Raw genomic sequence first — 22,366 nt, 5'->3', positions numbered from 1 at the left:
GGGTGGTGCTAATCCAATATGACTGGTGTCCTTGTAAGACTAGATTAGGACACAGACAAATACAGAGGGAGAATGGCCTGAAGACATAGGAAGAAGGTGGCCATTTACAGTCTAAGGAGAAAGGTCAGAAGACACCAACACTGATGCCACCTTCAGACGTCCAGCCTTCGAAATTGGGAGAAAATAAATGTTCTTTAAGACATCCTCTGTGGCTAACTTTGTTATGGTAGCCCTAGGGAAAAATACTGTACAAACTATTAAAACTGCTCCGAAGGCAGTTAAGGGTTAGGGATTAATGTTTGAAAGGATACAGGAGTTTAATCTGGAATTCCTGTGAAAGGCGATGACAGCCAAAGCCAAGGAATCCAAATGGAAACATGGAAACACTACCATGAGGACACAGCATTTGTTAGTGGAAAAGGCTTTAAATTATACTTAATAATTCCAACTACCACCCCAAATCATGTTTTAAACCTCACACCAATCCCTGAGTTAAATAATATGTTTTATCACTTCTGGAAAAGGAGAGATTAAATGTTTTCCCAAAGTAATATCACTGGTAAGTCTCAGAAACTGGATACAAATTTAGGTGATCTGTCCCCAGATCCCACAAGCTCAAGTATACTAGACTATTTCTGTAATATTTACTTAGAAAATATTCACTTATTTACTTCTCTTTGGGTAAATTCTGCAGTTGTCACAGTATCAAATACTAACAATGCCTCTTTCTGCCTAACAGGAAGTTAGGATAATCTAATTTATCCACACTTCCACTCAGATAGATAGAATCAAATGTTAAGGGCCAAGATTAGAATGCAAGGAAAACATTTTAATGTATTTTATTCATATAATTAAACTTGTATCACTGTGATGCCCACTAAATTCAGTCTTCCTTCCCCACTTTTCTACAGAAAATTCCTACAACAATAGCCAGATGCCCTCAGAATTTACAAACCCCATGATATCTGCCCAATTTTATATAATTTGACTTCTTAGTGGTATTTGCACAGGTGAAGATTATATCCTCTTAAATTTCTCTCACCTGTGACTTTCATCACTTCTTTTTCTTCTTCCCTAACTGTTCCTTGTCAATTTATATTTGTGGGCATTCATCTTCAATTATCCATTGAGTATAGGCATTAATCAGGTTTTGAACTTAGCCCGTTAAAACTCTTTCTTGGACCATTTCAAACCACCTTCTAAAAGATGGTTTTCTTGTCTATAACCTCCCAATAGTTCATTTCCAATATATCCTGTGTATAATCATCACCTGATTAATTTTTCTAAAATACAAATCTGATGATTCTATCCTTGCTTAAAGCTCTTTATTACTTTGGAATGAGACAAATTTCATGCCAACCTCTTGAGCAATGTTAAAAATCTTTGCTTAATTTGGGCCTCAACTTTTCTTTCTTTCTTTCTCTTTCTTTCTCTCTTTCTCTCTTTCTCTCTTTCTTTTCCCTCCCTCCCTCCCTCCCTCCCTCCCTCCCTCCCTCCCTCCCTCCCTCCCTCCCTCCCTCCCTCCCTCCCTCCCTTCCTTCCTTCCTTCCTTCCTTCCTTCCTTCCTTCCTTCCTTCCTTCCTTCCTTCCTTCCTTCCTTCCTTTTTCTTTTTGTCTAACTAATCTATATCCTCCCCAGCATATGTGCCCTCTACTGCTCTCTACTGAAATATTTTTCTTCCTTGAATCCTGCTCCTCAAGCCTGTGCGCATTTTAGATGCTTCTTGTCTAGCTTACCTTGTCCATTCTGCCTTACAGTATTTCAAAAGCTCTAAACATTATCTTCATCTGAAACCTTTTCTAAAAAAACCCTAACATCACTGCTCTTTTCCTGTACAGGAGAAAGCAGTGGGCTTTTCCTTTGTGGTTGTATAGAACTCAGGGTATATCTCTATTACAAGGTTTATTTTTCTGGGTGGTAATTATCTTCTGCACCAGACTTCCTCACTTCTTGTAAGGAAAGAGGCTATCTTCTTCTCCTTTTGGTATTAAGTACCTAGAAGATGCTCTTGCTTGTAGAAGTTGCTTCATAAATATGTATTGCAAGAGTCAACTATACTGGGTAAATTTCAATTTCTGACTAATACTTAATACAACCCTGCTCTTCACGAGACACACTTTTCTATTAGGAAATTCCTCTTTTTTAGACCTGAAAATTAGTAAAAATATTTCTACTTTATAGTATTTGTAAGTGTGCAGAATGTAGACATAAACAAGAGAAGAGTGGGTCAATATGTGCCAGTTTTTTTTGTTTGGTTGGTTGGTTTTTGTTTTTAATATGAAGGTGGGGAGTGAGGAAGGGGGCTCAATATCTTTTTTGTTTGTTTGTTTTTGAAACAGAGTCTCACTCTGTTGCCCAGGGTAGAGTGCAGTAGAATCATCATAGCTCACTGCAGCCTCAAACTCCTGGGCTGTAACTATCCTCCTGCCTCAGCCTCTGGGAATAGCTGGGACTACAAGGGCATGCCTCTATGCCCAGCTAATTTTTCTATTTTTAGTAGAGACGGAGTCTCATTCTTGCTTAGGCTGCTCTTAAACTCCTGAGCTCAAGCAGTCCTCCCACCTCAGTTTCCCAGAGTGCTAGGATTACAGGCGTGAGCCACCATGCCAGACCAATTTGTGCCAGTTTAAAATAAAACAGTCAATTTGGCACAAAATGTGCCAATTTGACATTCTAGGAATAGAAGTCAATTCTTGTCAGATTTATTATAACTTTAAAAAATGGTCACTGAGAAATTGAAGGTGCTCTCTCTTTCTCTTTTAACAAACTTATAGCCATTTACTTGGGGAGAGTGATTTCTGGAGGTTTCAAACCAGGAGTCCTCAAAGTTTTTAAACAGGGGGCCAGTTCATTGTCCCTCAGACCGTTGGAGGGCTGTTGAGAGTGCGGCGCACATTCCACACATGCTCACTTTGGGCCTGGGATGAGTTGGCTGCTAAGCAGGACAGGCAGCAGTGTGGGCTGGAAAAATGTCCTAGGTGTGCCGCATGTGGCCTGCAGCCGTAGTTTGAGGATGCCTGTTTCAAACCATAGGTTTCAAAGCATTCTACCAACCCTTGACTCATACTTTTTTAACACTCAGAATATTATGGAGGTACAAACATTTTGGTTACATGCAATGTGTTTGCCTCACCCAAGCCAGAGCTACAAGTGTGCCCTTCCCCCATACAGTGCACTTCGCCTCCATAAGTTGTGGGTTTACCCTCCCACATCTCCCACCTGAGCGGCACCTGATAGGCAAAGAATTTATGAAGAAGATCTCCAAAGCAATCACAGCAGCAACAAAAATCAACAAATGGGACCTGATCAAATTAAATAGCTTCTGCACAGCCAAGGAAACTATCATGAGAGTGAATAGACGACCTACATTCAAATGGGAGAAAATATTTGCTTTCTACACATCCAATAAAAGGCTGATATCAAGAATCTATATAGAACTTAAGAAAATCAACAAAAAAAATCAAATAGCCCCGTCAATAAATAGGCAAAGAAAGGACATGAACAGAAACTTCCCAAAAAAGCCAGAATAATGGTCAGCAAATATATAAAAAAGTGCTCAACATCTCTGATCATTAGGGAAAAAAAAAAAAAAAAAAAAAAAACATCTCTAATCATTAGGGAAATGCAAATCAAAACCACAATGAGATATTACCTAACTCCAGTGAGAATGGCCTTTATCAAAAAGTCCCAAAACAAATGCTGGTGTGGGTGTGGAGAGACTGGAACACTCTTACACTGCTGATGGAACTGCAAATTAGTACAACCCCTGTGGAAAATAATTTGGAGATATCTCAAAGAGGTAAAAATAGAAGTATCATTTGATCCAGCAATCTCACTACAAGACATCTACCATCTACCCAAAGGAAAAAAAAGACATTCTATAATAAAGCCATCTGCACTGGAATGTTTATAGAAGTACAATTCACAATTGCAAAGATGTGGAAACAACCCTAGTGACTATCAATACATTAGCAGGTTGACTCATACTTCTTTTAGAGCCAAGTTCATATAAATTCTTAACTTCTCTAGAGAGGGGGTACATCTTCTTAGTATGCAGTTTGTTACATTTAGAAATGTAAAAAACTTTATATTCAGATAAAGAATATAACAATTATTTTTGCAACATGATCTTTGTCTCAGAACTAAAAGAAGGTGACAATATTTATAAAAAGATACCTTAAATAATTATGCACATTTGTGATGGGTTCAATAAAATCCTTCTGAATACCTGAAACTCAAATAATTTAAAGACCCCAATAACTTTGTGAATCTGAAATCTAGTGCCAAGCATAGCAGAGCAACATCCCTGAGAGTTTTTCCTGCATTTAGTGAGAATATTAAGAATTACTGAATTCTGAATCTTTTAAATCCATACCTTACTAATTAAGCTGCTAACAATAACATTATTAAATATTTATACAAAACTTATTTTTAAAGTTCTCTACTTTCAACTTTGAAGTTGAAAGTTGCAAGTCCAAATGCCTAGGGATATTAGGCTAGAAATCATTTTTGGGTAGCAGCAGAGAAAGAGAAGGATTTCAAGAGTAGAGGACCCCCTAAGAAGATCCAATCAATAGATGTCTGTCTGTATGTTTCTGGGCCATAGCATCATGCAAATATCATTTCTTCACTTTGGCAGAGTGTTCCAACCCTATACTTTAGTTGTAACATGGAAAGATGACACCTTTATCCTAAGAGTAATCACAGAACCCTAGTCACAGTCAGTTAAGAAAAGCTATAACATTACTTGCATTATTACAAACTTAATGACTAAAATTACTGTGAATATTTACAGCATATTTTACTGTAATTATTTAATATTGATATTAAGCTACATCAGATTAAATGTACATATTTACTTTTATATACCATTACATTTTAGCACTAAATCATAAAATTTGACACTAATATGAAGATCATAAAAGGATGGCTTTTGCAATCAGACAAATTTCAGTTTGCATTTCAAATACAATATCCCATTTATTTGTGGGGGATATCTTCTAAAGCCCCCAGTGGATGCCTAAAACTGCAGATGGTACCAAATTCTATATATACTATGTTTCTTTTATACATACATGCCTATGATAAAGTTTAATTTATAAATTAGTCATAGTTAGAGATTAGCAACAATAACTAATAATAGAATAATTATAATAACTCATTATAATAAAAGTTATATGAATGTGATCTCTTTCTCTCATGGGAACTATCTTATTGTACTGTATTCATCTATTTTTGGACTGCAGATGACTTCAGGTAACTGCAACCACAGAAAGCCAAACTACTAATAAGGAGCTACTACTCTACTCCAGTTACTTCTGCATCACCTTGTACAAGTTATTTAACTTCTGTGACCCTCGATTTGTATGTGTGTGTGTTAAGTGTGTGCTTGTTTTCCTAATGAGGGTGATGATACATATTATCAGGTTTATTCTAAAAACGTAAAAACAATATATTTGAAATGGCCAGCATACTATTACTAAAAACTTAATGTTGCTTAGTAATGTCACATTATTAATATAAAAAAGTAAAGACAACTGAATTAAAAGGAAATGAATATAGACTGAACATAATAAAATTTTCTTACAGAGATAGGTTTAACTCCCCTTTTCCATATTATAACTATATAATTATTTAAAATAATGATTATTTGTTGTTGAAAACCTTTATATTACACTTAATGTCATCCTTCTTTACTAATTCAAATAGTTTATTAAGTACCCTGAAAACTTTTAGAAAATCCATTCTGTACTTTCCTGTTTTTATTACTATACATGCTGATATTACACTATACATAAGTGGCTCATTATACGATTCTAAAATATATCAAAGCTATTTAAGGTAAGAAGAATGTTCTTTTTCTCCATTCCTGTTTTCTTGTCCTATTGAAATCAAATATTTCAATAATTTCATGCACCACTCTTTCTCTGTGAAGATTTAGTACAGTATTAAAAGTATTATTCTTTCTTATCTTCCACATACATAAAAATAAGATTTTATTTCCAATATTTTGAAAGGCACTCAATGTGCTTCTTCCCTTGCTGGTTTTGTATGATTAATTTTATGGAAACAAAAATCAGCTATTCTGAAAGGTAAATTAGCAAAAATATTTTGTGCTTTTAATCAGGAGAAATAACCTAACTCTACCTTTTTATGATGTAAAAAATAAAGGCTTTTAGATTTAATAGGTGCATTGATGCTGTCGATGGAGATGGGTTAGGGAAAATAACAAACCGCAGTGCTTTTCAATGTACATGAACAGGAAGTAATAAAGCTAATTTATCTTCAAAATAGCAAATTGCTTTTTAGCAAATGGTCCACAAGGGTGCAATAAAAACAAGAACATTAAAGAATGTCTGACATGGTAAATAATTAAGAGACTGGTCAAGGACTTGATATAAAGTTTCTACTGTTAAATCTACAAATTACTAAGGCCCAGGAGTATACCGTGAATATGAGAATGTGCAACTCTATCTTATATGGTTAAAGTGCTAACTCCAACACATAGAATTGATAGTTAAATATTAAAAGCAGACCTAACTTGTAACTAAGAAATAGGAAGATTTTGTCCTGAGAAAATTCATATCCTTTATCACTTGTGACCATGCACCATGGTGGTTGTTATGTGGGAAGTAAAAGGCAGCTAATATAATCATTTGAGTTACCCATGAAATCACAGTAAGCAAATTAATGCAAACCATGATCACATGGTTAAAACAAGTCAAGCTATAGAGAAGGGAAGAGTAGACGGAAGAAAGTTTTCCTCATAACCCAACCACCAAATATCCTGTTATTTATTTCCCAGAGGCAATTTCTGTTACATTTTTAAAAGAATTTCCCAATATATTGTAGACATATGTGTATACTTCCAAAAGGTAAAGCGCATTTTGAGCCTTCAACAGAACCAAATATTTTGGCAATTATTATTTTTATTAGTACAAACTCATCTTCATTTTTAATGAACTATTTAATTATATTAATTATTTATTTAATGATTTGCTTACTGATAGGCATTTAAATCGCTTGTGCTTCTCAGTCTAGAGTAGAGATTATAAAATGTAATCATATCTTTATAATCTTCCACAGTGTCTTGTGTATATCATCAATTTATCCCCATTAAATTAAAACCCATTTGAAAATGTCTATAGGGACATTTTTATTTAGTAATAATCTGAACATAAAACATATTTCATATCAAATATTACTATATTAAGATTTTTAAAAAATCATTTATCACTTTAGCATTTACTCATATTTTTCACAGCACTTAGCAAGACTCTATATGCATCAACAAAATATTTATATAAACTTCAGGTTGTAAGGATTAAGCTTCTTAAAAATTATAATGTAAATCAATGATTGTCAGTGAACTGAAATTTGAGACAGTAATTTAATAATTAAATAATTTTGAATTTCTACATATGCTTTTTCCATAAATCCTCTAGCCCTGATGACTCCTCTCTCAGCTGATTCCCTTAATATGCTAATATGTATTTTATTACATGGGTTAGGAAGAAGGATGTTGAGATGATACTGGGATAATAGGACCATTTGGGCCACTTCTTAATAGATCTTGAGGAATGCTTGGCCTACCACCCAAATTAAACTCCTTGAACAATGTATGACTTCTTTAGAATTTAGAGAAAATGCTTATTTAAACTTTTTGATTTTGGGACTGTAGCTCAAATAGAGACAATATTAAAATCTCATTTACCACCCTAGTAAAATATCATTGTTTTATTTCTTTCTTGTCAGAAGTTCCTTAAGCAAAGCAAAAATCTAAATGCATTAATTAATTCAATCTTCTATGTAATGATCGCTATTCCTGCCACTTAGTATCCCACCAGTAATAGACTTTGCATTCTTTTCATCACTAGGCCTGTAATTTTTGGCATTTTCCTAACATATTTATTATTCAATCCGTGAGTATTTAGTAAGGGAAATATCAGAAGCAGTTGATAGTTTTAAGAAGTTGACTTTTTGTTTGTTTTAGTGTTCGATTTGTAGTTGTGAATATGTGCTGACTCCATCAGATTTTTTCCAATAATGTTCTCACAAGCAAGTGCCACTATCTCACTTATCTTAACAGTACATTGTCTACAAATTAACTGGTTGCAGCTTTTACTTGTTTGAGCTTTTGTAAACAGCTTTGATTATAAAGTGTAAGGGTAAGCCATTATTCAGACACAATTCCATTTCATTGACAAAGCAGACAAAAAAAAAAAAACAAGTAATTGATGTTGATGTATTTTAACCTTTTTCTATGTTCTTTGTTAGCTCTCTACTTTCCTGAGCATAAGAATTATTTATGAATAATTATATACAATAGTTATGAATGTTCTTTGTGTGTCAGTATTTAGATTTCTGTCGCTGGGCCCATGGAAATGTGTGTAGATAGAAAAAAATTCAGAATTTTGTACATCTCTTGTTTTCATTTTGGTTACATGATACATTGTGACAGACCTAACCTAGAGAGCAGTTTTACAAAGAATTGATATTGATTAATCATGCACCATTATCTTAAGAATAATAGCTGCTTTAAGAGTGACATAATTTCCCAAATACCAGAAATAAATGAGGTTATGTTTTCATTAAAAATGTAGTGCTTCAATCTAGAGTTGCTTTTCATTCTAAGCAATGTTGCTTTTTAAAAATAGTTAAAGAAGCAAAATAGAATGCAGAGGTAATGAGACTTCCAGATGGGTCAAATGTTTACCCTAAAAATAAGTTTCCTGGTTATATTGTAAGTGATAATGATGATAAATTATAGAAGATAAACTAGGCTTTAATTTTCCTGCAATTTGGACCAAGTTGATGCTAAAATGAATACCCTAATTGTTCCTTTTAAGGTTGCAAGAGACCTTCTACAACCAAAGATAGGGTTATGATTTTTGCCTGATTAAATCCAGGGGTTCATTCTACCAGACATGTTCAATGTAAGTCAAGCCAATCCAGTACAAATAAGAATGAAATCTCTACATTTTTGTAGCTGAATATAACTCCCTGATCTAGAAGCTAACTGACCCATATAATACAGCATTTTCTTTTAGTGAATGGCCACCAAACCAAGGACAGGGGAATAGCCTGGGTAACATGGGAAATCCTGAGATAAATAAAACATTCAATCTGGCTGCACCAGATTTTTAATTGTGCCCAGAACAGAAATTACCCTTTCAGGCCTTGGCATTTCAATGCCTGCCTGGCCCACATGTCAAAGACCAACAAAAGAGGGTTTTTATTGGCCTCCACCTGTGTTTTTGGGAAAGTGCTTGGCAGTTAATGGCACCTGAGCTTACTGTAATGCTCGGCAGGAGCAGGTGCCTAAGCAGCATATTCTCCTTGCCCCCTAGTAAATTAGCTCTAAGGTATATGTTTCTTCCAGAATTCCTCAGCAGGGTGATAACTCTGAGGTACTTTTTAAAAAACTTTTCACTTCTAGTAGAAACTGAGATTTTTTTTTTTTTAATGTGACATAGTTTTTGGTTTTTTTCCTTACCTTAAGAAGCATATTTTTTTTATTTTGTAACCTTAATCATGTTTGGTACTACTCGTTAAGTAAATCTTTAACTACAGTAGGTCTTATTCTTGCAATAGAAATTGCCTAAATCAAATTTCCCTTAAGGAAATAAAAATTATAAGCTAGTCTTGATAGTCCAATTTGGAACTATTCAATATAAGGAAATGGAAGCTTTAGAAAAAATATTGGAAGGGCTGAAAAAGTAAGGCCAGGAACATAAGTGGTGGAATTTAGTGATTCATGTGAGCTGTGACAAATATCAGCTATCTCGAGGAAAATGGGCACCACCAATTTTCGCTGCCTGTGACACGGAAGTAAGAACCTCTCAGGAAATAGTTTCCTATCCATTCATTTTTCTGCAACTAACCTCTCCACTTCTGCATTCCAACTCTCACACAAGTGTTTTTGCTTGGTGGGTTCTGCCCAGAAACTATATGGAGAAAAGGGATTCTAGTTACTGTCCTTAGTATTGTTCTTTGCAATGCTAAGGAAACTATGGAACACGGTACAATGATGCTGAGTTCACTATTGATAAAGAAGCAGAGAAATGGTGCTTTACTGATTACCATTTTCTTTGTCTTCTTGAACAGGGTGAAATTATGGAAGAACACTTTAGAAATGGATACACATTTTCTCAGTTTGAATTTTTTTATTGACACATATTTTACATGTTTATGAGGTGCATGCGATATTTGTTCCATGCATAGAATGTGTAATGATCAAGTCAGAGTATTTAGGGAACCCATCACCTTGAGTATTTATTATTTGTATGTGTTAAGAACATTTCAAGTTCTCTCTTCTATCTACTTTGAAATATACAATACATTGTTACAGCATAGTACTTTCTAGGTCTCTCTTTAGATGTAAATGATTAAGGCTTTAGATTATATAGATGTTTTACCCTAATACAAATATTGTATTTTTATACTATAAAATATCATGGCATACTAAAAATTTTAAAAATTAAATGCAACAAATCAGCATTGTAATTTCTAGCAGTAATTACTTCAGTCTGGAAGGGTGATGGAAGACTCCTTGAAGAAGGTGAAATTTGTGCTAGATTTGAAGAATAGGCAAGATTTGGAAAAGCAGAGATGAAAAGAAGAGGCATTTCAGCTGCATCAGACTAAATGAACAAGACAAGAATCTATAAATATTCTTAATACTCTTGCTAAAATAGTCTTCCTAAAGTGTCATTCTAATCATATCATTCTGTGATGTTTAAAACATTCAATAGTTTCTCAAGTCCCAACAAATTTCTTACAACCTCCTCACCAGATCTGAGGCAATGCACAATGTGGACCCAAGCAACCTTTCTGTTGTCAGTTCTCATTAATTCTCTACACAAAAACTACTTTTCAATCAAGCTGGATTAATCCCTATAAACACAGCAAGTCTCAGTCTCATTCTTTGCGCATGTCTTTGGTTTCATGGCACCTGCTGCCTGCAATTTGTATATCCTTCCCCACCACCCTTTCTTCCACCTATCAAACCCCTGTGCTTCCTCACAGTCTCCCTCAAAATTTCAAGTAGTCTGCCTCTCCCTGCCTCCATTTTATGTTTCCCTGCTTTGAACTTCCCTTTCATGTTTACGGAATGCTTACTCATTCTGAATCTGAATTTGATAAAATTTATTTGTAGTTATATTTTGCCCCTACATGAGCTACTTGATGAAATAATCATACATTACCCATTTTTGTACTTCTTACCGCATCATGCAACATCTAAAATAGTGCTTTTGATGGAACAGCCTTTTTTTTTAGACAGAGTCTCACTGTGTTGCCTGAGCTAGAGTGTTGTGGCATCAGCCTAGCTCCCAGCAACCTCAAACTCCTGGGTTCAAGAGATTCTCCTGCCTCAGCCTCCTGAGTAGCTGGGACTGTAGGCATGTGCCACCATGCCCAGATAATTTTTTTCTACTTTTAGTTGTTTGGTTAATTTCTTTCTATTTATAGTAGAGATGGGGTCTCACTCTTGCTCAGGCTGGTCTCGAACTCCTGAGCTCAAGCAATCCTCCCACCTTGGCCTCCCAGAGTGCTAGGATTACAAGCGTGAGCCATCGCTCCCGGCCATGGAACACGGCCTCTTGATAAATTTTTAATTGAATATATGTTATCATAAAGGAGGCAATATTTTCATTATCTCACCTGAAGAAAAGCGATGGTGTGTATGTGCAGTAGGTGGTCTCTCTAACATTTAATGCTGCACCTCCATAGTAATTTGTTATTAATAGCTGTTGAGTCTCTGGGGATATGAAAATGACTCCCAATGAATAGATAAAAATTCATGAAATTAAGAATTAGATTGGTACAATCTCTACAGCAGTGCCAATTGACATTTTCTTTCACTGTACTGAATCTGACAGAATAAGTATAAATTAAAGGGTAATTCAAATATGGTAGTATTTCTAGAGCCTACACTGAGGAGAGGGGAATTATCCTGCTGGTGATGTTTCTGTTTTTTTTTAGAGTCATGACCTTGCACAGGATGATTTTTTTTCCCTGAAACACATTTTTTGAGGTTTAGTTACTATATGAAAAATAAAAGTACTTAATTGACCCACAGCATTTATTTGCTTTCTTTCATCAGGTGAATCCTAATCACTCAGTAAAAAAGCCAAATAAGAAATGGATTTGGGGCAAATAACAGATCACTGGAAAATTCAATAGAAGATGAGTCTAAAAGAAAAAGGCACTCAGGAGCCTATTTCCTGTGCCACAGGATGGCTTTAAACAATAGGTAATCATTCATTAATTCTGAGATAATTATTTATTATTTTACCATGTATCGGACATTGGACTAGATGTTAGGGAGAATGAAATGGCAACTACTAATACGGTAGACAAAACAGAGATCTCAGGTAACTGATATAACTTGCTGTTCTTGTCAAATGAAAATAACTCCACAGTCTCAGCACCAGCATACATCAGTTTGAGCTGTTTTCAACATTATCGTTTTAATGGTGATGGGTTTCTAAACCATCTCCATTTCCTCTACCTATGACTGATGGACTGTATTTGTAGAACTAATGGGTTATATTTGCAGAAAGATAAAGTTTGTGTGCAAGGAATAGTGTATCACGATCAGACCTATACCAGCCACATTTGTCCAATAGTCTAATAACTATGCTGCCTAGAAAGCATAGTACTTTCTAGGTCTCTCTTTAGATGTAAATGATTACAGCTTTAGATTGTATAGATGTTTTACCCTAATACAAATGTTGTATTTTTATACTATAAAATATCATGGCATACTAAAAATTTTTAAAATTAAATGCAACAAATCAGCATTGTAATTTCTGGCAGTAATTACTTCAGTCTGGGAGGGTATAATTACTAGCAGTAATTTACTTCAGTCTGAGAAGGGTGCTTCTCAGAAACGGATTTCACCATTGTGTGAGTTATCAAATATATAAGAAAGCTGTTTATTGAAAATGAGGAAAGTCACCTAAAATATTTAATGTCTTTTAGACTGTACTGACTAAAGCAAAAGCCTATTCTGGCAATGTATGATCCAAAAACTCTGTTTCTTTGTTTCTTTCTTCAAATTTTATCTTCTTACCCTCATAACCCACTACCTCATCTACTAACTTTACTTGAGAAGATTTAGCAAATGATAGTACACCATATTTTCAAAAATCATTTTGCAGAAAAGGTACATGAAGGTCAAAATATATAAGTGGATGTGAAATATCAAATTTTATTGAACATTATCAAATAAAAACTATAATTTATCACTCAATGAAGAGGATTAATGTTTCCCTAGAAAGTCATATAGATTATTTGAAATGAGCTCAAAGAAACAAATGCAACTTGCAAATTATAAGTAGACATAAAATGACTAGTTAATCAGGCAGAAAGCTTTTAAACTGCTTGAATGTTGACAGTAAGATTATTTAAGGCAAAAGTAAATAGAATAATCCTTCAAAAGTGGCTGTAAGTTTATTTGAAAATGTTTAGCTTTTATAAGGACCAATAATTATCTTAAAGCAACTACTACATATATATAAATACACACACATAGTACTGAATTAGACAACACATACGCTGTGGGGCATAAGGACACAAGGTCATCCTTTAATGACCTCTCTGTCTTGTTAAGTACACAGGACATAATATGATTGTTATACTATTGTAAGGAGAATAAGCCAACTGAAAGACATTGCTAATAAATGGAATGAGGATTCAGAAGATTACCATAAAATTTCCCTTTTGACTTTTGTTAGTTCTTAATATGACTTTTGTTAGTTCTTTAATATGATTTTTATCTTTTGATCACTAGATTTAACAATTGAAGACAGAATGTCAACTTCTCACCATTAATTTATGCTTCACTAACACTGTCATTTAATCTTCATTTTATTAATCTTCATGCAGCCATATTTAAAAATGAGAACTCTAGTTATAACTAAGCTTTTAATGGCTATACAGATTAATAAAATATGTACGCCAACTTCAGTTTTTACTACATTTATACAAACAACTGCAAATATAGGTATCTTTTTTTTTCTTTCTTCACTAAATATCCCTTTTCTCTGCTACCACTTTTTGGGAAAACCAGTCCTGCCTCCTTTCATGAAACTATCCTTCCCTTTTCTCAATCTATGAAATGTTCTTGGGGCTGACCTCAGCCCCTGGGTTTGTGGATAGTGGCCTTCTCCATTCTCTTTGTGTCATAGTGATTCATCTGAGGATAGAATTACATAACTCAAAATATGCTAATGCCATCAGCAATTTTGTTGGAGCCATTGTTGATATGATTGAGAAATGAATTCTGCCTTCTAAATGGAATCCAAGCTTAGAGAGATTGGTGAGTATCAAAGCCATCTTATTGAGGATGGAGTGCCTGAGAGTAAAACCTACACAAAGAAAAGCAAAACTGACTGAAAGATAAAAGGAGATCTTTACATAATTTGATGCCTAGGATCCAGTTGAGATATATCATTGCCAATCCATGAACTTCCCACTTACTGGAATCAATAATTTCCCCCATCATTTGCTGTATAAACCTCTTGAGAGGAGTCAGAAGGTTTATACCCCTCTCAGAAGGTTTATACACACATGTAGCTGAAAAAAATCTTGACTAATATAATTTCAAGTGATGAATAGGTACCAAGAACTCTTGTGACTTAGATGAGGAGTGATTGCTAGGGCGGGGAAGATTATCAGGCCAGGCTTAATACAATGTAGATAACATTTGAACTGGATCTTAAAGAATGAAAAATTTTCCTGCTATATATAACAAAAAGAGGCAATTCCAACCTCAACAAAGAAGTGAGAAAAACATGGGGAGTGTTTAACAGAGGTGAGTGGTTCTGATTGAATGAGGCACAGTAAATTTAAAGAATAATGAGAGTGAAAGCTAGAGAGTTGGGTAAAACCCCAATCATGGTGGAGGTTTATATTTGGAGAGCCATTACAAGTTTTGAATAATAGCATTAGGTTGTATACATGTGGGTTCATTTGGCATTTCATTTTCTTAGTCTGTCAATAAAAAGGTGAAACAGGAACACCACAGGGAAAAATCAATTAACAAGTTAGCAAAAGTCATGTGTATAACCTTTCCAGAGAACCGGCCTTTTCATTGAATAATCAATGCTGTAACACCTGTTTCCAAATCTAAGAACACAGTCAAATTTAGATTACCATCTCTCTGTTAATTAGCATTCTACTAAAAACAAAGCTTAAAGATGTGGGGTCAGCATCTATTCTTGAATTATCCTTTCATTGAACAAGTGATTGATACTACTCCACACCTCAACTCAATATACAGGAGCATTATGAAGTACCTAACAACTACATCAACTGAAAATGCAATTTCTAATCATCCCCAGATAATTAGAATTTTTTACCTTGTTGATTAATATAGAATAAATCTTTTTGCAACAACTGTGTTTCTCATGATCTATTTAAAGCAGAACAGTTGTTTCTATTATGAATTCAGCAGAGAACCAAAGGCCTTTTTCTCTCTAGTCATACTGTATGGCTTTAATTTCATTAAACCAAATTGATTGCAATCTTGTGACAGCATGGTGTTGTAAATTTTATTTTATTAAACTGATAAGAACAGATACTACACTTGATCTTAGCCAAAAGGTCGAGAAGCAATGTATAAATTTTATTTAAGTTGTTGGAATGTATGATCCAAAAAAATTAGGGGAAAAAAGTTTTCTTCTGTTGCAAATATACAGTTATTAAGTGAACTTGCTGAATCCCACATGCCAATGAAAAAGTTATGTAAATAAAGCAGGATTTTCACATATCTAGGACCTAGGCAACAGATAGAAGACTTGTTCAATGACTACTTTGTTAGGGTAGAAAAGGAAAACAAAACACTCTTAAAAAGATTCATTGTGTAAAAGCCTGTACTGAATTAGATATGAACCACCCAACTGTGTGTAGTTCTAAAGTGTTGCAGTTAAAATGAGTTAGATTTTATCCATCATGTTAGAGAAATCAGTCAGCTATTTAAGAAATAGCAGAGGATAATAACCTTCAAATGCTCGGTGGCTAGCAGTACCTACAGAAAAAAGGTACTCAACATTTCCACTTACTTAAAGAAAGGCATGCCATACACCATACCATAAAATTCTTTATTCCCTAATAAATTGTTCTACAATATTTTTGATTAGACATTTGTGGCAAAGGATAAGCATATGGGGAAGATTATTTTCCATATCTGACTAACCAACTTTTCTAATTTTCAGACTAAATTGCCACCTGAAAGAAAGGCAAAGAAATATTTTGCAGTAATAAATATCATGATTTTTGACTTCTTATATAACCAATGCAATAAATAAGAAAAGATTAGCATTTACCAGTCTAAACAAAACCCTTTAAATAGAATATAGAGTAGAAAAATTATCCTCAGTATCATAAGCAAATATTTAATCAATAAATACTTATTGACTACCCAAATATATTTTTTAGTATTATGACAATATATTAATTATTCTTGAAATGGAAAAATTTCTCATTACTTGGTGCATTTTTAATAATTTTGGCATCTTTTTCTACACTTATATGTAGTCAATCACCACTTTAAATATGAAAACAATATCCTTTTATATAAATTTTTTTTCATATGTAGCTTAAAATTTATAATCCACTTCTCTTAATCAGTCAAAGAAATTGGTTTTGCTTATTTGTTTCTGTGACTCTAACATTTAGCCATCTCTTGACTGTAAGCTTATTGTACATCATGTTACCTCTGACTAGTTTGTTCTTTTCTGCTTTCTGTCTAATATACTTGAAGGTAAAACCTCACCTGAAATGCAATTCTTTTAGGTAGCCTATCATCACTGCTATGACTGAACAATGGTTCCGATCCTATGTGTATGCTCCATAGTGCCCTGTACCTACTCCTATCAAGACCCTTACATTGTTATAAACATCTTTTTTGTTGCCTGACACCTACTACTTCTTCAAAGTAGACACTATATCTTGTCTGTCATTTGTAACTCTTTCATCTAGTACAGAACCTTGCACAAATTAGACATTTAAATGTTTATTGAATTAATTCACTAGAAGCCAATGTAAAGGAAACATTTAGAAGAAAATAATTGTAAGTATAGTTGAATGATTAAATTTCTCTAATCTTAAGATGTTGTTATTTTTCTGTCTCTATTGGTGTAAATACATGGAATTCTCTGTGATGAATTCACAATTTTTTAACTTGATAACTCATAGGTATAAGAATCTGCCTTCTGATTCTTGAGTGTTTCCTGTGTTTGTCTACAGAATGAAAAGCACCATGAAATTGTGTGCTGCTGAGAGGCTAGCTTTCCATTGCTTGGTTTTCTGTGCCTACAATTTGATATGCTACATATAGCTTTCCTGGGATTTTTGCTGTTGCTAACTGCTGGGCCATCAGTCTTTAAAACTAGGCAGGCAGTTAACTATTTTAGGCATAGCAGTATTTATTTACTTCATGATTCCTGTGGTGAAATCTCAAAAGAAATAAATGAGCTTTAAAATCCTACTAAGTCATTAACTCTTCGCTCACTCAGAAGGCAAAATATTACTGAAATTTCAAAAGAAAGACGTAAAGGTTATATGATATTAATAACAAAATATATACTAGCAAAGAATGTATATATTTACTTTTCATTTAATTATAAAATATTGAGCTTTTTAAAAAGTAATTTTTAAAATAAAGACAAGGTTAGAAGATGGTCAGGCTTGAAGCTCTGACTTGAGTGGGGCCAGGGCAATATATATAACCTAAACATTTGTGCCCTTGTAATATCTGAAATAAACAATAAATAAATATTATAAAAGAGATTCTAGAGCCCATTATGTATAAAATAGCAATGTGCACAAGAAGTGAGAATAATTATACTTAGCCGTGGGACAGTCTTAATTCTTTAAAGTGGCATGGCTCTTAAGCCAAATAATTCTCCACAACTCCTAACCAATATGTAGCCTGCAGATTCACTTTAAGCATTAGTAAAAATATTCTGAAAATTTATGAATAAAAAATAATTATAGATTAAAATTTCTCAGCACCATGAACTGATCTAACTAAACTTTATTTCTTAGTTTTTATATTTTCTATAAAACCTAAAAGAACTTTGTTTAATATATAAAACTCATTCTAAAGAAATATCAACTTATCTATTAGGTATACTAGGTACATTTCATAGAATTCAGCAACTAATGGTAAATTTTATGTTATATGTATTTAACCACAATAGAAAATAAAATATATTTTGAGTAATGTATTTAAGTTTCACTGTGAAACAAAAAGTATAATAAAATATTTATCTATTGTTAAAAATACCAAACAAATATATTTTCAGTTCAAGAAGATAAAAAAGTTTTGGAGATAGACAGTGGTGATGATTGCATGGCAATGTAAGCAGGTCTAAAAACAGCTGATTTGTACCCTTAAAAATGATAAAACAGCAAATTTTACGCTATGTATTTTTAACCACAATAGAAAAAATTCAGAGAATATCAGACAAAAATGTGTATTATTTATCATCATGTTTAATTAGTTGCTTATTCAGCTATTTAAGTATTTTTTACAAAATAAAAATTAAATTTTTATAGTTTTATTACAAATTTAGAATTTAATATAGGCTCTACTGATTTCTCACTAGGAATATTTTAGGATCTATAAAAACATTGTTAAAATCTACAATAGTTTTGTGATTTTTGATTTGATCAAGAAAAAGACTAATTTTAAGAATTTTCACGAGTTAGTTTTGATCATCTTGAATGGGACAAATGGGATAATATAAGCATTCTATCTACAAGTCTGCACTATTTTGTTTTTCCATTTGATGACATTAATAGAGACTAGTAAATGAATTTTTAAGCCTTACTTGAGATTCCAATGAAGTTATTTTCTTTTAGTGGATGATCTAGATAACATAGATACTCATCTGGTATGCAAAGTCAGTCAGACAATTCATCATTTCCGACTACTGACATTGAGCATTACAGTCAAGTTAACCAAATATTTTATTATCCAAATCAAGATATTCTGAGAATGAAAGGAGAAGCTATTAATAATTACCTTGGTATAATAGACACAAACAGAAACAGTGCTAGGTAAAACACAATGTATGTTTATCTTACTTACAGGCCATATATTGTTAATAGAAGAATTCATAATATTCTTAGTCATTTTAGTTTCCCTTAATAAATCACTGATTGGAAAATAATAATGACAACCTGTATTGAGTAAAAGTTTGTGTTGAAGATACAGATTCTTAAGATAACCATTTCCTCCTCTGCCAGGTGCCAAAAATATTAAATATATGCCTTCATGGAGATAATAGAGTAGATGCTTAGAAACATGAAAAAGTGAATGATGAATCAAAGTGACCAATATACTGGTAAAATGGTTGGTATATAAAACATTGCTCAAAAGCTCAAAGAAATAAAATTACTTCTACCCACCATGTTCCTACTTTCAATTAATTTACAATATAGCAATTTCATGAAGAGTATTCAATTTTCAACACTTGTACATTAACTTCTGCCCAATTTTAGATGTCTTTTACAATTCTGATCCTAGAATGTAGTGAACTGTATTTACCTTCACATACTTTGACACAATTCAGTCATTAATCCACTTCTTTATCAACATTTTATGAGAAACTTCTTATGTGACACATCATATTAGATAATGTAATTACAGATAGATATGATGCAGGCTTTGTTGTTGAGTAACTTTTTCTCTAGTACAGGACACAGAAATATAAGCCAAAAATGAACAAATCAGGTAATATATTCTGTAATAAAATGATGGAGAGGGCACTATGGAAGAACTGCTATATTTTACTTGCCTTTCTTCTCAACATTCATTTTACCAGACTGACTTGTCCCAGTGATTTCATTTCATAAATTTATTTATTCATGCTTCCTTTTGATTTCTCTTTATATATTAAGTCCCTTTACCTCCCCAGTGCATAATGAACAGATTAGAGTGATGATATGTTGATCTCAGCATTTCTCATCACATCAAGAAAATGTCTTTTAGAGCTATAGACATCCTAGCTCCATTTCCTAGGTTGTCATAGATGAAATAAGAATTTAGAATACTTTTGTAAAGAAAAAAATGTTAGTTTCTATTGAAATTTATCTTTCAATTTTCTATGCATTCGTGTAGCTTAGTTTTATAGAAACTTCTTGAGAGTCTTCAAGAAGAAAATGGATAAATCACATGTGTTTTGCATGTCAAAAGTCAGATAAAGGACAACTGCATTGAAAATGTACTATTATCCTCCTTAGAACAATATTTTATTCATAAAGAAATATGACTGTCCCTGTACCCTCCAATAATAATTTGTAATGCAAGCAGGATGACTTTTTCCTAATTGCAAATTTTATCTAATTATTTTACTCTGCTTAATTCCTTCCATTGTTCTCAAGAGGGAAAGTAGACTCTGGTATATCTTAAACAGTCCTTCCCTCTCAATCCTTGAGTTATAGCCACAGCAAAGTATGGACAGTTTTCCAAAGGACTCGTGATCTCCCTTACTTCTAGTCTCTATCCTCCTTGAAAAACACTTCACCCTCTTCATCTGCCTCCCACCTATTCATCCTTTAAGTCTCAGTTTTTTCATAACTTTCTTCAGTCAGCAATCTGTTCTTCAAATTCTTTCTCCCAATTCTGTTAGATTCGTTCATAGGTTTTGCCATAGCAATATCCTATTAGCTATTACGCTGCTTGATAAAACCCTGTTATCTGTATTCTCTATTATATTGTAAGCCATAGAGGAAAATATAAATAATAATTTCTGTTATCATAGTGAATTTTTCGATTAATTATCATAATACCATGAAGTAAAATGATCGTATATACTCACATGATAGATAAGAAAACTGATGTTTAAGGAGATTAAGTTCAAAGTCATATACACAGTAAGTGGTAAAGCCAGCATGTAGAAGCAAGCAGTCTGACTTTAGAGCCTAGACTATTAATTATTATTCTTACTGATATGTTTTATTTGTCATCTTATCTCTGATGATGGGCACATGAGAGTTGCAAGTATTAGAGGAAGTAGGACAGGGAGCAGGGTGGAGTTATGGAAGGGTAGTAAGAGAGGATCCTTGAAGTGATGAAATAATTTTGTATCTCAACTTACACAAATCTATACATGTGATAAAATTATGTAGAACTAAATGCATAGAAACATATATAGATGAGTACATGTAGAACAGGCATAAAACATGTAAAATCTAAATTAGGTCTATGGAGTCTGCCCATGTCAATTTCCTGATTGTGACATTGTACTACAGTTATACAAGATGTTAACAGTAGTGGGGACTGGGTGAAGGATACACAGGCCTTCTCTGTGCTATTCTTTGCAACTTCCTGTGAATCCATAATTATTTAAAAATAAAAAGTACAAAAACAAATAAATAAAATAAAAATAAACCAAAAGAACAAGCAAGTCTCAAAAGTTGGACTTTAATATTCAGAAACAAGAATATCACTATTCGTCCAAAGAAAAGGTAGGAGAATTGTGGATTATTTTCCATAAAATCACTGCTAATACTTGAGTCATTTTAATTAAAAATTATTCTTCTTAAAGAAGTGGATTATACTAACTGAACTTGAAATTAATTTCTAATCTTGTGATTTTTTTTTAAAAAGGGAAAACTCATTAGCAAGATTTAAAAATAAAATTTCAGTGGTAAAAAATAATCACCAAGTTTAGAGAAGCCCAAAAGCCAAAAGGACAAACAATGAGAGCAAAACAACTTTTTAATGAACCAGATCTTTCCATTTTTATGATATAAGAACAAATATAAATAGTAGTTTCAAATATTTGTGATGTCTTGATTATCAAGTAATTGGTCTTGGTAAGTTTTACTTTCCTTATTAACTTTTCCTCAGCAACATACAAAATTTTCTCATATGTATCTTACTTTCTGCCTCTCTCTCTCTCTCTATATATATATATATATATACACATATATATAAATACATATATATAATATATATTTATACACACGACACACTTGTATATCTATTTTTATGTGTGTAACATACCATCTCTACTTTTATATATAACAGATAATACATATGAGTAAATATAGTATTATGTTCATATTTTTTATATCTACCTGTCTGTCTACCTACACACACACACACACACACACACACACACACACATTAGAAAAGAAAATACTGAAATATCTTCTCATTCTTGAGAAATTGTTCATCATAAAGTATATAAGCTTAAAGAGATTACTCTTCATAGGTTTATGCTTTGTGTCAATATTGACTGCCAATTTATTATTGATGACACAAAAATAAGGCAGTGCACTGGGAAAATAAGGTGTCTTCTCATCAATTCCACAGTTCCATTCTCACAATATAAATTTTTC

At 33.1% G+C, this 22,366-nt stretch overlaps 1 protein-coding gene and 1 pseudogene across 2 annotated transcripts in view; both read right to left on the bottom strand.

Moving 5' to 3' along the window:
- CNTN5 (contactin 5) overlaps nt 1–22,366 on the bottom strand; it is a 1,190,057-nt gene that overhangs the window by 624,770 nt on the left and 542,921 nt on the right. The gene's annotated exons all lie outside the window — the stretch shown is intronic.
- On the bottom strand, nt 15,499–15,626 carry LOC142870686 (uncharacterized; annotated as a pseudogene).

Source organism: Microcebus murinus, chromosome 4, assembly GCF_040939455.1.
Source record: "Microcebus murinus isolate Inina chromosome 4, M.murinus_Inina_mat1.0, whole genome shotgun sequence".
Lineage (NCBI taxonomy): Eukaryota > Metazoa > Chordata > Mammalia > Primates > Cheirogaleidae > Microcebus > Microcebus murinus.
The sequence above is the reverse complement of the archived record's forward strand: the minus strand, read 5'-3'. Positions and strand labels throughout refer to the sequence as shown.